A 6000-nucleotide genomic window follows, 5' to 3' on the forward strand; every position below is an offset into this window, starting at 1 on the left:
AATCCTTGTCTTAGTTCTGATGAGCACACACCTTAGCCTAAGACACCCATCCCAGGAAAGAAAGACCCAGCATATCGTCTTAAAAAACATAGTCTTTAGGACTTCCCTGGCAGTCCAGTGGTTGAGACTATGTACTTCTGATGCAGGGGACACAACTTTGATCCCTAGTTGAGGAACTAAGATCCCACATGCTGTGTAGCATGGCCAAAAAATTAAAAATAAAATACTTTCCTCACCCAGGAGGGAAGTAAAGATTGGCTTTGTTTCTAGCCCATTGAGAAGGATTAACCTGGTTCATTTTAGATAGTGAGGGAAGATCTAGTTTTGACTTGAGAAGGAAAAAGGTGACAGTCCAAGCATCTGAAATCCCAACTCTGTATTCTTTCTCCTCCAGAAAATAGTGAAGCAAACTCCAAGAGACAGTGAAGGACAGGGAAACCTGTCGTGCTGCAGCTCATGGGGTCTCAAAGAGTCAGACATGACTTAGCGACAGAACGATAACGACATTCTTTCCCCCTCACCTCTGAACTCATCCAAGTCTGAGTTTCCAGGAACTTTACTCTACTGTATTTGTTCTCTACCCTGCTCAACAGTTAGCTCTGCCACGGGTAACCATTGTGGAGTGAATCGCGTCACCCTACCCCCACCCCGGCCTCTGCCAGATTCATAGTTTTAAGCCCTAACCTCCAATGTGAACGTACTGTATTTGGAGTTAGGGCCTTTCAGGGGGTAATGTAGGTCAAAGAGGTCATAAGGGTGGACCTTATATGGACGAATGTCCCTGTAAGAAGGAGAAGGGACATCAGGAAAAGAGACGCAGAGAGATAAGGCCAGGTGAGGATACAGCTAGCAGGTGGTCCTGAGGAAGCCAAGGAGCGGGACCTCAGGAGAATCCAGACCTGCCAGCCCCCCAAGTTCTGAGAAAATAAATTTCTATTGTTTAAGCTGCCCAGTCTGGGAATGTTATGGCAGTCCAGGCAAACTGACACAGCAACCCTAGACAAATGGGAGATAGTACCTGATGTATATATGAATTTCTCCAACTCCAGTTCAGACAATTTTGAACAGACTATTCTGGAAGTCACTTAGCATACTGCACTGAAGGTTTTAGCCAAATCAAAGCCCTGTTACCCAAAGCATTGACCTCCAAAACACACCTTCACACGGCTTTTCCAGTTTCTCTGCTTCACTCTCCCCACCATCTTACTCCTGTTTCCTATGGTCACTCTAAGTGTTGTTGCTGTTGATGTTTAGCTGCAAAGTTGCGTCTGACTCTTTTGCAGACCTATGAACTATACCCCACCATGCTCCTCTGTCCATGTGATTTGCCAGGGAATAATACTGGAGTGGGTTGCCATTTCCTTCTCCAGGGGATCTTTCCAACCCAGGGATCGAACCTGCATCTCCTGTATCGGCAGGTGAATTCTTTACCACTGAGCCACCAGGGAAGCCCTATCACTCTAAGTATACTGCCTAAGTAAGAGCGCTTATCACAGCTCTGCTTTGGGCGAACCCAAGCCAAGACAGGGCCTGCCCCTAGACTCAAAGTACAATCTGGTTCTAAGAATGGCAGCTGTGGGCCTCATTCATGCACTGCACTCAGGGTGGACATTGGTAGCTCCTCCAAGTAAACTTAGGAAACTAAGCAAGGGTCTACTTCATTCACCATAGTCTTGCCCACCAAAGTACCAAAGACCAGCTTCTACAGAAGAAGCAGTTGATGTAAAGTCAACATCCATTCAAGGACTAAGTATGGGCCTCTTCCCAAAGCTCCTGGAACAATATAGGCTTGTGATTCTTGTATGATTCCATGGCAGGGAGTAAAAGGGATTGAATAATGACTGAGATTTGATTTCCTGCCTAGTGAACAGGAAGAAGTGGAAGTGTTAGCTGCTCAGTTTTGGCCGACTCTTTGTGACCCCAGGGACTGTAGCCCACTAGGCTCCTCTGTCCATGGGATTCTCCAGGCAAGAATATTGGAATGAGTTGCCACACCCTCCTCCAGGGAATCTTCCTGACTGGGGAATCAAACCTGGGTCTCCTGCATTGCAGGCAGATTCTTTACCGTCTGAGCCACCAGGGAAGCCCGTAGTGAACAGATGAGGGCTCAATACTGATGACATTTGGTTTAAGGACTATGATATGCTTTATATCCTGGTGGTATGGAATCATTAATAGCTGCAGCTGGTTGCATTAGAAACTGAGATCAAGGCATGTTCCACATCATCTCTCAGAAGTCCCCACCCAGAGGTGCTCAGCCAATTTAATTCCAAATTAAGGAGATTGGATACTACATGTTTTTATAAAATGGAAGAAATATTTTTGCCTTTTCTCTTCTCTTTTCCCTGAGGATTAATTTAAATACAAAAGAAATTAAAAAGTCATAAAGAACCTTTTCCTGTGCTTGTTTTTCTAACATTGCATGTTATTTCATAACATTGATAACACAATATGATGATCAAAAACAAGCTAGACTTCTTTAGTTCAACTTAGTTCTTGGCTCCTAAACAATAGTGGGAACAAAGCCCGTTAGAAAATGTGGCCTGCCAGACACATTTTTGTTAGGCAGTCTGCTAGAAATGATGGCAACCCTCTTGGTCTTTTTCAAGAGGTAAAAATTAACATCTTTCTCTTTTTAAAGAATTTCTTCCCCTCTTTGCTAACTTTAAGTTTCTCCATCTTGAAGTTTTCAGATCTACACTAGAAATTGTCCTCTATAAGATATCTTCTTAATTGTCTGCAAGATTTCATGAAACTTGCACCTACTGTAGGTGCTACAATAGGTGCCTTGCACCTACCTGGGAGACTATCATCAAATTGCCAAGTAAATGAATAAATACATAAACTTCTTTTCGTAGAGGAAGATGGTTAACAGGCTCAAGTCTATTTGCAAAATTGCCTTCATCCTCAGACTGTTTTTCTGCTCTTTATAATATCCTGCATTGTTAACTTTAACAGCAAAAAAAAAAAAAGAAGAATTCCTTTAGTAGAATTCCTATATCCTAAACAGAAAGTTCTTGAACATCCTTCCATAATAATGCAAATGCAAATCTATTCCTCAGGGGCTGATAGAAACATTCAAAAGGACAGCTAAGCATCTCCCCCGACTTCTGAACTGCAAACTCTTTGATTAAGAGTGTCAACTACAAATTGGCACTTACCATGGGCACGTGCCATCTACCTCTATAAGGATTAACTCATGTGCTGCTGCAAATGCTGACCTTCAATACCCCCTGCAAGGAGTTCAGGGTGGAGAGCAGAAATGAGGCACTCTGTGCTCATTGCGAAGGAGGGAGTTCCTCAGATAATTATATATTTTCAGGAGTTGATTTTATGAGCCCAATTCTTGTATCTCCTCGTATCTAGAAAAGCACTAAAATCCTTCATGGTGGTGACTCTTCCTCGTGACTAGCAAAGGCTTAAAGAGACAAGTAGAAATCTTCTGGAAAAATATGTGCTTGATTGCATGCATTTTCTTTTCACCAAAAATCACATACATATTGACCTTTTTCATCCCTGCCTCTTTGGAGCAGTTTCTCAGAGGTATCTGAGGCGCTATCTCCTGGCCTACAGTCCTCATTTTGCCCCAGTTAAAACTTAACTTGCAACTCTCATATTGTACATATTTTTTAAAGTCAACAAGTGTCAGCAGCAACACAGACAGCCTGATTGCTGCGATAAGATAGAGAAGAAGCTGTGTGGGACAGAGAAGTTGGCTTCTCTCCTTCCCTTGAATGAATAACCATCTCCTGATGCGATGGAGAAAATGAGCCCTGTATTTACTATGAAACAGAAAAACTAAGGATTTACAATAAAACCCAGAAAGTAATACTCTAAAATATATATATTAATGGTTTTAGTCAAAGAATCTTAAGTAAATAGTCATGTTGAATGTATAAAACAAACTTCAATTGTATATTTACATATCTAAAGACCTACCTGTACTAATATATTCTTTTCACTCGCTTCCACTCCCCCCTCCCTGACTTAAATAAAACAACCTAATAAGGAAATTTCAGGAAACTGAAAATGCAAATACCTGTTATTTCCTCCCTTGACCTCATCCGCCTTCAGCCCCAGACTCAGCTGCAGTACCCAGCAGGGAGCTTCCAACACAGCCCCCTGCTGTTGACCGTTAGATAAATCCTCCTCTCTGAGCCAGGGCCTCCTGTAGTGGTCCCTGGTGTATTCCCAGCATGCTGTGCGAGCGGAGTGCTGGGACGGACAGGAGCTCTTCCCAGTGGTATCTGTCTAGAGTAGCACCATCCAGCCAAAATCCAATGAGCACCACAAACCCAGGCCACTCATGTTATCAAAAATGAAACAAGTAAAATTAAGGTTAATTGCATGTCTTACTTAACCCAGTTTACTAGAATACAAGCTTTTCGACATGTGGTGCATACAAAAAATTATTAGTGAGACATTTTACTTCATTTTTTTCCTGCTATGCTTTCAACGTTGGGTGTGTATTTTACAGTGTATTTCTATTTGGATTAGTCAGGTGCAGGTATTCAATACCTGCTTGTGTCTGGTGTGCCCAGATTGGACAACATGGGTCCATAGCATACTGTGGGCGTACATTCACAGAAAGGCAGGCAGGGAAAATAGCACTGCCTTCAATACTCCAGGTGTCACACTTTGGGAAACACTGCCATTGAAGTTTCCGCATGATGTTAAGGGATCCCTAGCCATCTTATGGGCTTCCCTGGTAGCTCAGCCGGTAAAGAATTCGCCTGCAATGCGGGAGATCCCGGGTTGATCCCTGGGTCAGGAAAATCCTTTGGAGGAGGGCATGGCAACCCACTCCAGTATTCTTGCCTGAGAATGCCTATGGACAGAGGAGCCTGGCAGGCTACAGTCCATGGGATCACAAAGAGTCGGATACAACTAAGCAACTAAGCACAGCACAGGCATCTTATACTGAACAAGATTCCTTGGTTAATCCCAAAACTGCCCACAATCTCCTCAGAGATAAGGAGGGACCTCCAGACTAGGGGTTGATTACCCTGTCTTAAAACTGGAACAGACCCATCAAAATTCACTTCCGTGTGATTTGTGACTCCTTTGGCCATTGCTGAAGCTATGCAAAATTCTGTACCAGCAGCTGGAGGATACCTTGTTAGTCAGTGGATTTTACTTTTCCCCTTTTCTCCAGAAAATTTCTGTGATTTTATAATTGAGGCTTACAAAGCTCTTGATTGCCAATGAGCTGTCTCTAGTGTGTCTGCTGTACTCCAATACTATTTTATTTCAGGCCGTGTGCATAGTCAACATGGAGTGTGAAAACGACTGTATGAAGCATAGAGCCATTTAAAGAAAGTATCCTCACTATGTGTAAAAATACCCTACCTTCTGTCATCCTGAAGGAGTGTTTAGACTAGTCACATGGCTCTGCTCTCTGAATCCACTAGACTAGGGAAGCACTCAATTCTGTTTCCACTGACAATACAAGTTTGGCCTAAATATGCCAGTTCCTTTTTTTTTAATGTTTCTTAAATAAAATAATATTCAAATATAAAAAAACTATATTTAATTTTTTGGCATTTGTGGGCCAATGAATCATAAAGTCATAGAATTGTTTACCTTTAGGGAATTCCCTGGCAGTCCAGCAGTTAGGGCTCTGTGCAGAAGGCCTGAGTTCAATTCCTGGTTGGGGAAATAAGACCCTGCAAGCTGCACAGGACAGCCAGAAAACAAACAAATAGACAAAAAAATGCCTTTATAAAGGATGAAAGGGTTAGAGGCTCTCCAGGCAAACCTCTCATACTATAGAAAAGGATAATTTTTCAGATAAATGTCTAAAAGATTTGATGTGGATTTTAATCCAAAGACTTTCAAAAATCAAGATATTTCAAATCACTTATGTTCTTATGAAATGATCAGGACTTTTAAAATCATAAAATTGAATTTATTTAATTATCATCTATTGGAAGTATCCCATATGCTAAGAAATCTGGTAGATAATGACAAATTATTTTATCTTGCTTATATTTACTCCAA

This window comes from Capra hircus, chromosome 6 (assembly GCF_001704415.2).
Source record: "Capra hircus breed San Clemente chromosome 6, ASM170441v1, whole genome shotgun sequence".
Lineage (NCBI taxonomy): Eukaryota > Metazoa > Chordata > Mammalia > Artiodactyla > Bovidae > Capra > Capra hircus.